Raw genomic sequence first — 17,044 nt, forward strand, 5'->3', positions numbered from 1 at the left:
TAACAATAGATCTAAGAGTAGGCTGAGACGATCCTAGCACACTGCGTAGGCATTTTGCGCCATTGGCATAAATCAATCGCCTACGCCAGGGGTGCGCAGGCGACCCTATAAACTTCAATATAAATATTAAAAAAACATTACTATATAGTCAGCCGATATGACTTAGTAGTCGAGATATGTAAACCATAATAGAATACTGTAGGTTTAAGGCCGGGTACTAAAGGTGCTTATCTTTTATTTTATAATTAATCACTCTCATTAATCAATCTCATTACTCATACTCAGTAATTAAGCTTCAACATGACATGTGTCCACCAATCTTAGGAGCAACTTCGTGGAGTTCCTTAAAAACGAAAGGAGGCCCTAACCTAGCCGTGTGATATTTGGGTATTCTGGGAATACCTGTACTGTTAGTTTATTTACGAGAATAAGTTGAAACATTGACAAACTTTTCGTTTCATATTATATAACGTAAGTATTCGTTTATATATTTTTGTAACGTAACACAGGAAGTAACATGATAACGTATAAATATTTACAAAACGTAACATGATTAATCCTATAAAAATAACCGTAATTCGTTACAGTCCCATCAAAACAACATTCGCATTGTTCATTTCGTGAGTAACAGCAGCGATTCCTCATTCAAAATAAATACTTGCTTAATAAATTCAGTTCCTAGAGATATCGCCAAGTCAATGGCAAACAGTGGGACGAAAATGTTATGTAAACACCAGGAGTATCTGAGCTCCTGGCCTCGGGTCGTCCTACTGAATAAATAACGCCACAGCGAAAGCAAACTCAAACAAAAGTAAATTTATTCACCAAATACGGCGATTAATACACGATCTCAGGACAGATTTATATTTCTCGAGGCTATACGCATTGTTTGGATCCATTGTTTCTGAACGATTTTCGTTTTGTCGAGACTCACAAGTTACTTCGAACGCAGATCGTGTCTTTACTATATGCATGTTAAATTAAAGATGGATGTTTAAGTTGCGTTTACTTTATACACATAACATTAAAGTAAAACTATTTATTGTGAAGTCATGAATTAAATATGTACTAGGTTTAACTTAGTAGGTCTGTCGCTGGTTTAATTCAGTCTGTTCGTATTTATAATTTTATTGAAAATTGTGGATGTTTTTAATAATTATAGGCAATTAAGTTTACATTTATTTAACGTGAAAAATAAGCTTTCATTTAATTTATAAACGAAAATTAAAGAAATTGAATGTAATAGATTATTTTTAATATTGTCGCCAAGTAAAATCCTGCAAAATTACAAGTACTACAAGTTTTAATTAAATTTGACGATGTTACCCACATCTATATATTTAACTGATCAAATAGACGCATTTCGATAAAACCTCGTTAAAAAGTGTTGATAAACTACAAATGTTAAATTTAATAATAAATAAAACTTTTGCTACATTTTGTTTACAGCAATGCAATTATTAATTATTGATCAACATCTAATTGTTATTAATGATATTTCAATGGTTTTTTATTAATAATAAAATAAAAAAAAATTGCAATTGAAACTTGGCTGACTGAATCGTTTTAATAAGATGGCAAAGCATACAAAATAATAATGAAATATTTTAAAAAATTGAATTCATTGTGATTCAGACCAAATAATAAATTAATTGAATATTACTTTCTATAAGCGTGGGTGAGGCTTCGTTGAAAGGTTTCATAATAATATGGTTTCTTAACGTCGATTAAAATCTATACTGAAAAATATTAACGAGAAATATAATACACGTTTTACTAATTATTTATGAAGCAGCCTCATTTTATATATAATACACTAAAATATTATTGGTTTTTTGATATTTTTTTTCTTAAATGCCAGTTACAATATGAATTACAAATTAAACATTTAAATATTTATTAGCGCTTGCCTTGCTGTGGTGGGTATCCATGTGTTATAGGAACATGAGTTCTACCTACGGGGCCATTACATCTATGTCATTATACATCAACAAAAAGAAACTAAATTGTACATTAATTATCTGTATTTCTTACCATAAATCACTTTTAATATTTTTTTTCGCGAAAGTGAAACTCTGTGGTTACATAACTGCCATTCAAAATAGGCAAAATATCGTCTCTTTTCCCGTTTCCAATTCCTTTTGTTTTGATTTCGGCTTCAAAGGCGAGTTGTGCCGACCGACAGGCACATTTCACGAATATGCACTCCCTTGTATTGATAATATGTCGCACAAAGAGAGTATTTCCATCGTTTCCCACGATTTAAGACCAAATGATTAAGCTATACATCGTGGAATTTCGGTTTTGTATCTGTTTTGGTATGTTTCTACGTGATCACTATTGGATTTTCATACCTAATGATGAATTACTTAATGATGATGATGCTTTGGTTGTTTTTATTTATTTAATTGAAGCACTAAAATAAATTTAAAATTCTTATACCACCCATGGGTCGTCAAACATGAAATCAAAGATGTCCTTCGTAGTAGTACTAATAGTAGGTCACTTACTATTCAGACCGAAATATATAAATAAATTATCCTTCCAAACAGAAGTTTCGAATAATTTTCAATAATTTCTAATTTCTAAACGTAAATTGTACGTTCTATAATACATCATATTTCAATTCTAACTTTTTATTACGTCCTAAATCTATTTTAATACGTTTTATATTAAACCTTAAATCAATCAAATAACATATTATATAAAACGAAAGTCATAACAAACTTATGACGTCATACATCATTATAATGTAATGCTCATTTGAAATTCGTTTAAACAACTCAAGCAATACTAATTTAATGAAACAGTAAAAACAATCCATTATGATTCAGGAGCTTTTGAAAAAATAGACGCCGTGTTGCTGTCATAAAGGAAAATCAGCTTTCAACGGAAATTGAAGTTCCGTAGCCCGGGGCGCGGGCGCAGACCGGAAGTGCCCCCATTAACTTCACTTCTAACTCTGCAATTATAGCAATTATGTGTAATATCCCGATTTGATATTTATGAATTGTTTAAAAATTATCCTTAACAATTCGTTTGAATTATTTAACATATAAAGAGAAATATTTGAAGGCAATTTTCGAACAGAACACGGCACGATTCTAACTCTCCTCATTGACAATTATGAATTGTTTAAAAATTATCCTTAACAATTCGTTTGAATTATTTAACATATAAAGAGAAATATTTGAAGGCAATTTTCGAACAGAACACGTCACGATTCTAACTCTCCTCATTGACAATGATCTGTCTAATTAGGTTCTAGCAAGAGAGTTAGGTTTATAAAGGAACTTTTGCTTTCCTTAGTAAAAATGTTTCTTTAGTCGACTACTTGAAATAAATTTATTGATGCTTGCAACTTGTACTGTGTGTCTGAAGTAATATCATATTGCGTGAGATTTTTTTTCCTTTTAATATGTAAGTTGCATTCAAAATACGTATGTACCATTAGCTAATTGGACTTATCTACATTATGTTTTTAGCTGAGTTATAAATGACTGACTAAACCAGTCAATAACACTAAAAAATTATATAGCACATTATGATTTAATTAAATTTATATTAGTAAGTAATTTCATGTTATATTTATGTATGTCACCGTAGAATTGTAAATACCATTAGATTGTAATCTATATCGCGATATTGTAAACTGCCGAAATATTGTAAACGGTGATTTAACTGAAAATAAAACGTTAAAAAAATCGATAGTTTACTATATTTCGGTTACTTTAGGTAAGATTACCGAAAAGTAACGCGTTAAATTGTAAGCAGTATGTTACGGTTCACAATCTTTCGACAGTTCACAATCTCGCGAGATAGATTATAATCTAACGGTATTTACAATTTTACGGTGACATATATAAAGAGATTGAAAGAGAGAAGTATTTGAAAAGTTATAAGCAGAGCTTATTGAAGAAAAGAAGAAAGCGATCTCTTGATAACCGCGATTTCAAATTGCATTACAGGCTTGAACGTGCTTAATAACTTTTGTTAATTTAGTTCATGCACAGTGTTGATGAAAAATATTGTATTGAAACCTGTACGTTTTAAATGAAATTTAGGTATATGTGCCAAATTTTTTAACATCTTCGTCCGAAAATGTTACTCACCAGAGGAACGTTCGCGCATTTTACTAACATTATTAACATTATATTTACATATTAACTAATATAGAACTTGTTTTTTTTTTAAATTAATACTATATTCTAGCTTGTGAAAAATATAAATGAAAAAAAACGACGTTATAGGAATAAATTATTATTTCATGTATTATCTGTGTAGTAGTTATCAGCGCAGAATCGGTTATGTGGAACTGGTTTAAAATTCAGTTAAAAGGTTTGATACACACATACGAACAGGTGAAATTAAATAGTAGCTTATAAACATCAACATGAACAGTCGATAAAAGTTGATTTAAACGAGCTGGCAATTTGTAAGTAACGCTTTTCAAATACAAAACGGCAACCTCTAAAACTGAAATGGTAGTAACTCTTTAGCAAAGTCATGTTAAAAGATGAAAATCTGTTTGCATATTAATTAATAATCCATATCAAACACAACCTTATACCCATCATTTATTATTCATGTATGTAATAAAAGGTATAGCGTTTATATAATAACTATTCAATACAATTCGTTTATCAGTAAAGTTAATTATAATGTTATTATATATTAAATATAATGTATTAGTTATTATAATTTTTTATTTATTTTAAACGTAATCTTTTACCTATTATTTGTTAAGTGAGACTTCTTATGGGCGGATAAACTACTTTGTTACGTAACGCGTTACGCTACGAGTTTTGGGAAGCCAGACAGACTGGTGCGTGTGGTTAATATGCATAGGTTCGATCGTGAAGCACATAAATGTACGTATGATATACTACCTTATGTTCACATTGACTCGTACTGGAGCTGTGTTACGGAATATGCCTCAAATGTCTAAGATTATTAAAGAAGACAATATGGGTTTGCCCAGAAATTAAACATTTACGGGCTTCACTCATTTTTAAATATTTTTTATTTGTAATACACGCTTCCTGATATATAAAACTGTATCTTATAGCAGTATAGATATAGAATGTGTACCGTAGAAAATTAAAAAAAAATTTGATTACAAAATATTGTATTTACATTCTGTATGTCCGCACAAACGAAGCATGAGGGTAAATTGACATAAGCTCGCTCGGTGTAAAACTTTAAAGTTAGTTTTAAATGAAATTTAGTGTACAATACGTTTATAAGCTTGAAGAAGGTTAAGTATATTAAATGGCACGGGCGATAGCGTTAGTAATAATCGGATTTAAAACAGTAAACATTACAAGTACGTTGGACACAAATAAATAGACTTAGAATTAGCTCGTTATATTAAATAGATTGTGTTTCTCTGCAAAGTATATTTAATGTTTCATATTAATAATAAAAGTTGAATTTATTAAACTAGTAAAATACTGCTACTCGATATTTCGATTACGTATCTTTGATAACAATATTATTTGAGAATTTATTCAAATTTATTTTAAAATAATACGTTGATTAAAAAACACATAAATAATGAAAAAGGTAAATTGAATTCACTGCTTGTATGCATGCTTTATTTAAAAAAATACTTGCTCCCTAAATACCTGAGCTTAACCAGTTTCCTCTAAACATTTCCGAAAGGGGAACGCGAGTGATCACGTGACCGCATTCAATGGACATTCCTAAAGAAATAATCAGAAGCTGAGCAATTTATATTTTTTTATTCTTATTATCATTTGTAAAAATAAAGACACAAAAACAAACAACCTTGGTTCATTCACTCCAAGTGATAACCACCTTATAGATTAGCATTTTAAAACAAATTTAACTATAGTAACCAAAATATGATGTTCCTTCCTACTAACTATGCTGGTTAGTGACTCGCCCTTCAAAGCAAAATACAAAACGTCTATTTAGTTGAATAACTACATAAGATTGGGTACCAACACAGACGAAATTGCACAAAGATGGGTAATATCATATCAAACCAGTAACTCTAAAAATATGTTTATATATTGCGAAACAAATACTAATTTCAATTTCCAGACAAATTTGATCATATATAATAATTTAAATCGGGTAGAAATCAAGTAATAAGTATTGTCTACCAATACAAAACAAAAAACTCAATAGTTACTTATTAATACTAAATTTACAGCACATTAATCTACTACCGGTTTCATCATCATCATCATCCTCCTGCCCTTATCCCAATTTTACTTGGGGTCGGCGCAGCATGTCTTCTTCTTCCATACTTCTCTGTCGGACGTCATCTCACAAGTAACATTCTTTCTAATCATATCGTCTTTCACACAATCCATCCATCGTTTCTTGGGTCGTCCCCTACCTCTATATCCATCCACATCCATTCTCAAAACCTTTCTCACAACATGGTCCTCATTCCTCCGCATAACATGCCCATACCAAGACAGCCGGTTTCCAGATAGCTTCTCGGTTACTGGTGCCACTTTCAAACTTCCTCTTATGTACTCATTCCTTACTCTATCCATTCGCGTAACACCACACATTCCTCTCAGCATTCTCATCTCCGCCACATGCAATTGTCTTTCAGTCATCCCTTTTATAGCCCAACACTCTGATCTATATAGAACAGCAGGTCTGACCATGGTCTTATAGATACTACTATAATTATATATTATGGTCTACTACCGGTTTCGTTATAGCATAAATAAAATTAAAAGTTTACTAGATATATTATAATTAATCAGATATAAACAATTGTTCCAATGTAATCAGTATCGAACAGAGCTATCTGTCTGGTCATCTATGCATCTTACAGAATTCCCTACTCCTTATTTGTAATGATTTTATTTAATTTTATACATTTTTTTCCTCAAAAAAGTCAGTTATGTAAGAAATTTATACAATTTATGAAATATATATATATATATATATTATGCAAGTATTCGTCGTTTTTTATCTAAATATTTTAAACTAACAAATTTTTTTTATTTACGAAAAACGTTTAAAATTTTGTGTTATACTTATTCCGATGGGGATTAATACTATGTGAAACATAAATTTGCATATTAATATTTATTGGAAGTAGTAATGACGTCATCAAATAAATTGCTTTGTGAAATACACCTAGGACGAAGTCAAAAACTTTAGTATTAATACTAATTCTACGAAAGTTAATTGATGATGCTATTCCACGTATATGCTATTTAGAATTACGCCCCTATCACAGCTGGGTTTGTGTCCGTACGTTTATTTATTTACACGAACGCGGCTACTGAGCCGGTTTCAATGAAAAACGTATTTTAATCAGGTTTAACACAATAATAAACATTTTCACATAAAAACAATTATTACATCCTTTAAGGGAGAATGTTGATGTGAGGGTTAGAATAAATATATATGAAACAGATGGTGTTGTTCTATTCGATAGCGTTCGAAATTTTGTGTACGTAATAGAAACACATGTCAAATTCACGTGTCGAAAGTTGATAAATAAAGAAAACTAGTAGTTCTCTAAATATAAACGTATTTATTATAATTGTAGTAATTATTTTAAACGCTTTAAGTTTTTTTTTTTTCATTAAAATTGGATTTCAATTTAGTTAAAAAAAAACTCCCATAGAAAAACTTTAGCTATTTCAAATTATCGTTTCAAAGCAAAATTTCTACGCAACTCATTAAAAATAATAAATCTTTCAATGCTCAAAGCTCACGGTTAGAGAAAAAATCTTCGTTGACATTTTATAAAAAGAACATATATTTTCAAAGTTTAAATCTAAGGTAAAGCACGCGTCAAGGGATCCATCAAGTTTGCTGTTGATTTCTTAGCCTCTGAATTATTCGAGTGAAGTCGAAATTAAATGCTAGTTAACATTTCTCGAGTCGACTTCACGCTTGGTTTGTCAAAACAGATTTAGGCCGGAGTTGACGGGCTTCCTGAGACTTCCCGCAACACTAAACCGCTGTACGTTCAATATATTGACTTGAGAAAACAGTATAAATAAAAATATTTACTATTATTATTTTAAAGACGCGGGCAGGGTATAACGACCACATAAATATATACAGATTAATTTGTTTTATATTGTTTATCACGTTTAAAAAACTACAATAGTTTGCCAATGTTTTGTAAGAATTTTGCTAAGAATAGAATTCAGCGTCACAGTGAGTTGCAGATTTTATTACTTAAAAAAGTAATTGACGGAACATTCGATTTTCCAGTAATTTAGCCGGTTTCTAAGGAAATTGAGTTAGTTACAGAGCAAGAAGTCAGTCGGATCGATTTAGAACGTTTTAAATCACAATAGATTCAGCAAATTGCGTTGTCAGTAAAAGGCAAATTGAAGACGAAGATAAAAAGTTACAAGATGTAGGCAGAAACAAATCAGGGGCACATTGTTTAAGAAAAAAAAGTCCCATTCATTCCATCATTAAATTGACGACTGCTATTCATTGGCGATGTAAGGAATGGTTAATATATCTTACAGCGCCATGGCCAAAACAGGTGGCCATTTTCTCGCCCGCCTACGTATATCATAAAAGAATAATTCGTTTAATAGTATTATTAGAAAGTAACGGCTAGTAAATGTTCTACTGCTGCGCTAGAGCTCCTCTCTTTTTAAGGAAGTCTTGGAGCTTATTTCCTAGGAGATACCTCCTAGTATTAGTAACAATTCTGAGATTTTGTCTTCGACAATTTGAGATATATATAAAACGGCATCATGCAAAAATATTCCAATATGTTTACGCTTAGATCTTTTAATTTAACGCAACGCGTTTTAATTCGGTTTTCATCAATAAACTGACTGATTCAAGAGGAGAGGAAGGATAAGATATGTATAGAAAATACAAGCATATCATAGTAGAGAAAAGCTGACAATTTCAACTTTATTCTCCGACTGAAATGAAAGTGTTACTAAAAGAAATCGTTTTATTTTCCGATGAAATAATGTGCGTAAAAAATGTATCCATTTCATTTATATCACAACTTGATCTATTGTAAGGAATCATCACTAAAATATAAAGTAATAATGTAGTTTTCCCGTCTGTGTATAACTTTAAGTCGAAGTACGAAGTGATTTAGGTATAAAGAAAGAGGATTATTCAGTAATCTCGACTGGCGATGTTGAGACACGCGTCCGTGACTCCGAGGCCACATTAAACCCACGTTAGCTCGCCATCGATTGCCATTTGCGACATTTTTATCTAATCTAAGTTATCTTCTAGGTTTGTCACGATGTTTTTTACAAAAGATCGTAGTGTCTTATAGAAATGTATACAATTTTCATTTAAATTTAAAGGGTTCATGGGAATGTTCGAATATGATTTGCGTTATATACTTTTATCTAAAAGAATCAATTTTATTTAAAAGAATATGTTTATAATGTATTCGAACTACTTTTAGTGCATAACTACACACGCGTGTGAGGATTGGGGAATGTAGTATTTTATGATGATCGATTGCGTAGTTAAGACGTATCAAGGTCGTAACAAATAAACAAACATTTATAATTTTTATTATAATAACATTCAAAATTTAAATATGTTCAGCATATTTGAAAAAATCACGTGCACGTGGCGTGGATAACATTAAAATTGCGCATTAGCTGCATCCAATATTAAACTATATAACAGATTTGGGGCACACTTGACGGGCATCGAGCACAGTCTAAACACAAAGCCATGAAAGCGGCTTAGTAGTGAAAGTGGATTAGAGAATAATCTGCAACGGAGCGGTTGACATACGCCTCAGGCGAACTGCCTTCCTTGTTTCCCAGTAAACGTATAAATCGGACAAGATCCGACAGCCTAGACTAGACTAACCACTTCCTACTGTACCGAGTATGCCGTACCCGTTTCATATCGTGAATATATATGGGATTGCATATATCGTAGGATACAAGTTTTAATTCTAAGCTCGGTTATCTTATTTATTCTTGGAAATAATAACGGAGAATGGCACACGGTACATACAAGACCTAAAATATTTTTTATTTCATACAAGATATTTTATATAAATATCTACAGGATTAATTATTATTTATGCTGTAGAAGTATCAATAAACATTAACTCTACTTTTTATTTATCCATATAACAAACCCTATTTATATGAATGCTATTTAAAATTGTTTGTGTTAAAATAAAATCAAATACAATACAAGTATATGCATACAACGACTAAATAATTAATTCGACGAAACAATTACTGTAATGACATAATACAGAACCGCTTTGCGTTATTAGGAAGTAAATAAATTCGACTTACCTTATGACATGTTTAATCCGTAGAATGGTGTCAACTGAAACAAGGAGAAATCGTTAATATACAGTAACTTGACCAGCGGTCACGGCAATTGATAATGGGGCGGATAATAGAAGGCACCCACATGCTCATATTGACTCACAATAAATGTCACATATTTCTTAATAAACGAGTGTAACCGTCTCAATTGAAGTGACCGTTAAGACAGGTTTGTGTCAAACGAATCGAAGTGGTCATCACCTGCTGCGAACACACGATTGTTGGGGTCTTTATAAGCAATTTCCTGCAGCGCTGTTTGTAATAGTACTGTAATAGAGACAGCGCTGTATGTCGTTTATTGAACATGGATAGTGCAGCTATATAGTCATATAATATTAGTAGTTATAGCTTTAATATTTAAATGTTTTCGACTGAATTGCTTAACGTGTTCATTTACATTATTTGAAAATCTCTTTGATATTACTATTAAGTATTCGTTGTTTGAATTTGATCATTATTGAACTCTTTTTTCTGACGTTTTTTATTTATTTTAATGACAAAACCAAAGATTGTTAATAGCATTCCAATAAATAAAAGAACATTTGATAAACAGATGAGAAAAATATATTAAACTGTTTCGTCTTTGCCAATTTACAAATATAATTAACGCTTCTATAATAAAATAAAAGGTTCACTAACAAGTATGTTTGAAACAAAAAAATATTAATACTTAGTTGAATTTCTAGAAATTTAAGTAACAAAACATTGTTTTTTTTTTACACAATTTACTTTAAAGTATACAAAAAGGCGTGTGTACATACACAGACAACACTAGACGCATATAAATGTAAAAAGGGAAACATCCACGTAACCTATAATGAAGTTTACATAATAACGGCATTTCCATTCCTCAGTTGAAATGTCATGACATTATAATCATACTGGTCTCTGTAATATAAAAAGGTACGTACAAAAGGACTGATGACGGAGTGCTATGACAGTTCGTTATCATTTTTCATATTCACGATGCATATTGTTTTGGTTTTACATGATTGTAAATATTATATTTGAAAATATACAGTTTTACTTATTCATTGGTGATTCATTATATAAATGTGTCTCCTTCTCTCAAACGTCAAATCAATGATGACAGAAAGTGAGAATCAATGTTTAATAAAGAAATTACTGATTTATGAGTAATGCCGATATTATTTTACATTACAATTTATTAACAGCCTGTAAATTTCCCACTGCTGGGCTAAGGCCTCCTCTCCTTTTGAGGAGAAGGTTTTTAGAGCATGTTCCACCACGCTGCTCCAATACGGGTTAGTGGAATACACATGTGGCAGAATTTCGTTGAAATTAGGCTCATGCAAGTTTCCTCACGATGTTTTTCTTCACCAAAATTAAGCACATGAAAATTCAGTGGTGCTTGCCTGGACTTGAACCCGAAATCATCGGTTAAAATGGACGCGTTCTTACCACTGGACCTTCTCGGCTCTCGATAATATTTACTTACTAATAATAATAATAAATAAAATTTTCGTAAAATTTAACGGTATTTGTTCGAAATTCAAATGATAACAGCTTACCCGTGTAACATTCCGTAATAGACAGTTCCTTAGATTTACACGTACAATTTGAATTTAAAAAACTAGAATTTTTATTTTGCAGATATAACATATTATCAGTAAATGTTCTATTGTGTTCACGTGCTTAATTTGCATTTGTAATAATTGTATTATAGTGGAGAAAAATACATTAGTAGGTTAGGTTAGTATCGTGGCAGAATGATTCTCAATTAAACTTCACAACTTTTTTTATGAACATAGACAGACTTTGCTCTACGATTGGAAATTACCAAACTGTTACGTACCTTAATTTTACTTTTAAATATTCGATTTGAATATATTGTAAATATAACACTCTGTTCATTGTTTACAATATTTTATTATTATAAATTAATGATTTCGAAAATTTAACTCTTTTCGTTTGTTAAGTATCATGTAAAGGTTGGCTTTTGAAATCACTTTCACTGGCAGATAGCTGATCTTATAAAGAGTGACTTAGGCTACAACAATAACTTTTTTGTTAAATTCATACGCGCACGAAGTCGCAGGCACAGCTAGATTGTTATAAAGATTTTGTAAAACAATATTTAGTATCCCGTTGATTGATTTATTTCACTACCAAGGAAACAATTATAAATTAATCGTTAATTCATTAGGTCATTAAGAGGCTGTAAATTTCGAACAGCTGAATCTTTTCACAGTTAAAAGGAATACTGTTTTGGAATGAGATACGAAGTGATGCTTGGATTTGAATAAGCAACCTTCGCTAGGATCTATGAACTACACAGAGATAATTGTTATGAACAGTAATATTGCCACGGCTGGCCCTTTTGTTGAAAAGATTATTCCATCACTCTGTTCTAATGTTGGTTGATAAATACGCATGTGGCTAAATTCCATTCGATAAAGGTTTCCTAACGATGCTTTAAGCACAAGATGATTATAAAAACAAATTGCGCTTGCGCCGATTTAAACTCGAAAATTTCTATTAAGATTCACATTCTGGGCCATCTCGATTCAAATGAATGTTTGTTTTAGATATTTTTATTACGATGACACGTTTACAAATAAAATAATGTGACATTATAATATCTGTTTAGACTTCGATTAAAATAAACGAATTCGTCTATTACTTGTATTTATATTGTATAAATTAGAAAGTGGCTTCCGTGGCTTCAATATATAAGAGTACTTTCGTATACAAGTGTTATTTGCTTTGTGATATTTATGCAAGATATATTAATTTACATAGTACACTTTTATAAAATCAAACAAAGGTATGAGTCGGACAAAAGTGGAGGCACCCTTCCTTCACCGAACATTATCAAAGGTTTGATTAAATTTATGTAAATTTGTTGCGATCGTGGTGATTTCTTTGTCTGTTTGCCAAACCTCAGATACCACGTAAGCTGTTTCTCCTATAATAAAACTTTATTTGTTTAAAAGTATGTTATTTATTCTATTAAAAGGTTCCAAGGTTTCCAGGTTAAAATCCTTCTATTATATATATTTGTATTCTAAACATTTTTGAGTATTTTTCATAAAGTTAACAAACATATATATGTATATAATGTACATAACGCACACTAATACAAATATATCATGTTAGCCTAAACACAAAAAATATTAGTGTATAAATTAATAATAAAATATATTAATATCGAATACGTTGCGTTATATCTTATATTTGAAAAATAAAAATTCAAGTTTTTTAAATTCGAATCGTACGTGTAAATCTAACTGAACCGTCTATTACGAAGTATTACACGGGTGAGCTATCATCATTTTAATTTCGAACAAATACCGTTTGCTGAGTTTCTTTCGCCGGTTCTTCTCAAGTCAGGGTGTTTTCTTTTCCGAACCGGTGGTAGTGTTCCACTTGACTATCAATAAGTAAGTGTAATGCTTCTATATTGAATAAAGGAATTTGAGTTTTGAGTTTGTTAAATTTTACGAAAATTTTAACATTAGTATTTGGATCTACAAGATAAGTATGAGCGTATGGAAATGTTTTATTCGGTGTGGGGGTTTTGTGCAAACTCGCCTATAGGTATCACCAACTCATCAGATATTTAACCGCTATAGCAATATTTGGTATAGCAATTTGCTATAACAATACTTGGTATTGTTGTTCCAGTTGAAGGGTAAATGAGCTAGTGTAGGCGAGAGAACAACCGACGTTACATATTAGTTCCCAAGGTTGGTGGCGCCTTGGTAATGTATGGTTAATATTTCTTACAGCGCCAAGTTCAACGTGCAATGGAGATCATACTGTCAAGTGACCCATATCGAATATATGCCATTCATATATAAATTAAAAAAAATAAGTACCTAACTATTTAGTAATTCAATCGAGTACAGATAAAAGTTACTACCTATCTATAAATAATATATTACAAAGATTATGTTAAACGTTTTTTAAATTAAACTTGTTCAATGGTATTTCTTAAAGTTTATCGCGTGTTCAAGTTTGAGCCTCTTCAAGTTGTAGTAAATTCATTATGCAATTTAAAATGCTAATGGCCTGTCGTCTGGGAAGTAGGAAGCAGATGAATAATGAAGCATGTGATACGAATCAGGTATTTCATATCGATTCAACAGAGGTGTTATAGGGATTTTCAAACTGAACTCCCACTCATAGACAACTTTAAATTACTGGAACTCGTAAAATCATATTCGAAACGTCATAACTTCAAGTTGTGTTTGTTAATAGTTATTTTAGCATTAAATGAGATGCTGGGAGATATTTTGTACCCTCACGCATAAATTCCAAACATCGAATTATTTGTTTTTTAAATAAATTTGTTTATTTTTAATTATGAATTTTACCAAGAATAATTTTTTAAATGTATATATTTATACACGTTTATTTAATTTATAATATGATAACACTATTTAAAAAAAAAGTTTTAAATAAAACTTAATTTTACTAACATATTTAAAAAAATCAAAATTAATACATATATTTGATTTATATATACTAGTAACAGTATACTAAATATACTGCATATTAAAAAAATATTAATTTTGATTTACTCCAAGCGAATTTGAAATGAATAAATATATTTGAATAAAACAGACAGTTTTGAAGTCATAATTCTTCCATTGACGTTGAGGTTGACCACAGATTAAAATATAATAATTTAATCGATTGTGGTGAGCAGTTTAAAGCCTGAGCTCACGATACAAGCTATCAGACCAATGGCATTACAATAGCGTCGGCGATAGATAAAGGTTTTTTTTTTCATTTAAGCAACTTGATAAGCGACCCTTTTACATTTAAAAAAGATTTATTCCTTACATACTCATCATTTAATTTTTTTTCTGATTGAAGTTTATAACTTGGTTTTCTTGTGAAAATACCTTAAAAGATTAGATTCTGGCATATATTTGTCTACCACATACAATTATTGTAGGGTAATGGAGTAACCTGGTGGTGAGAGCAAAAGAGAAGAGCCTAGTAGTGCTTCTATTAGTAAACAGTTTTAGTGTTCGTCTTTTGTATGACTTCGTATTTCATATGTTTACACTGATGTGCTTTAAGAGTCTTTTATATTATACAATTGTGTTACGTTATACGTAAATGACATAATTCAATGTATCTTCATAGTTTGTCAGCAAAATAGAAATGGAAATGAGTCATATGATACAATTACCTTTGAGTGGGTGGACATACTATAACGCTTTATTAGAATTATTTGACATAAGTACTAACTGCATCACCTTTGTCGACTCAGTTAATCTTTGTTGTACTATTAATGTAAAAATGATCTATGTTTAGTCTACTACTATTTAAAATCTGTAAAACACAATCCTTGAAATAAGGGTATGGTTAAATTAATGTTTTTTAATTGCGTTAATTAAAAAGGATCAATTTTTGATTGCAAATTTATACCTAACGGCATCCACTATATTCTATGAAAACTCTACTAAGCCTCTCTTACGCTTGTAAATGCGATTAATATTTATTTTTATATTGTGATACCGTTTTTAACTTAATATACTTTATATTTTATTCTTTTAAGCTTTATAAATATATTTAAAAAAAAAAATCGTTGTAAAACTTGGATCAGTAAAGAACAAACTTTTTAAAGATTAAGCCGCGCCCACACTGGATGGACGTTAATCGCTCATTTCGATTACGATTATGTAGACGAATACGCGTAATGTTATCGTACCATTCCTTCTAAATGGAATTAGCCGTCGAGATTTACTATGTACCATGTAGCTTTGCTAAGCGACTGTCATGTGTCAACTTATTATTCGTTAGCTAAGTCGTAATCGATTAGCGTGAGACCCTGACTATCGTTATCTTTCATTTATGAGATCAAAGAAATGATTACAAATAGATTGAAAATTGTTGACGGCCATGATAGATTTTTTCATAAAAGATATACTTCGTGAATTTGAACGTCGTATCCTGATAATTAGAATGTCCGAATAAAAAATTATGAAACTTAAACATTCAAAGTAGGTATTTAAAAGTAATGAACGCGATTACTGTAATCATAGTTATTTATAACAGCGAGATTGGTGTTCGGGTATGAGTAAGTAAGCTCATTTTAGATTGAATGTAATTGTACGTTCCCATTTATCTTAAACAGGGCAAACGTCAGAGGCAGGCGAGTACAAAGGGCTACATGTGAATATAGCCCGAGGGCGCACACAATAGATCCTAACAATGTCTTCGAAAATTTGGCTTTTTTACTATAGTAATGGATGGTCTATTACTCTTTGAGTCGGTTCATTGTCAAATATTTCATCCATGTCAGACCAATTTATATAATATTTTACGCTACGCCCAGAACTTACATAATATTTTATGCGCCAACATTTAGTATGACCACAGGTTGTTAAATAAATATCGTTTCATTGCGGTTTTGTAGTGCGAGCTCTAATAGATTGCAGTTTATTAAATTATTATATTTTTCAAAGTACTACCATTCTAAAGAGTAATAATAGTATCATTGTTTTCATTTTTTTTTTTCATAAAGCAATGGCAAAGACAATAATTATATTATGATATTTTTATTATTCTAATAATAATGATAAATTTTATTTTATTAACATTAATTAAAACAATTAAAACAATCATATAAAATAAGAATAAAAGCTTTACTCTGACATAAATTTGGTATAAAATATTATATTTCATCTACAATTAAAATCCATTATGTGAACACACGACAAAAGCCACATTAAAAATTCCAGCAAATATATCTAAAA

General features: G+C 30.6%; 2 protein-coding genes across 4 annotated transcripts in view; one reads left to right on the plus strand and one right to left on the minus strand.

Moving 5' to 3' along the window:
- The window catches only part of LOC113403364 (alanine--glyoxylate aminotransferase), a 336,845-nt gene that overhangs the window by 150,552 nt on the left and 169,249 nt on the right, over nt 1-17,044 (plus strand). The gene's annotated exons all lie outside the window — the stretch shown is intronic.
- The window catches only part of LOC113403350 (uncharacterized protein), a 109,472-nt gene that overhangs the window by 22,109 nt on the left and 70,319 nt on the right, over nt 1-17,044 (minus strand). For all 3 annotated transcript variants that reach the window (XR_003369300.2, XM_026643868.2, XM_026643867.2), the window contains exon 2: nt 10,272-10,305. The gene's annotated coding sequence lies outside the window, so the exon portion shown is untranslated. The remainder of the gene's footprint in view (nt 1-10,271; nt 10,306-17,044) is intronic.

This window comes from Vanessa tameamea, chromosome 13, assembly GCF_037043105.1.
Source record: "Vanessa tameamea isolate UH-Manoa-2023 chromosome 13, ilVanTame1 primary haplotype, whole genome shotgun sequence".
NCBI classification, from domain to species: Eukaryota; Metazoa; Arthropoda; class Insecta; order Lepidoptera; family Nymphalidae; genus Vanessa; species Vanessa tameamea.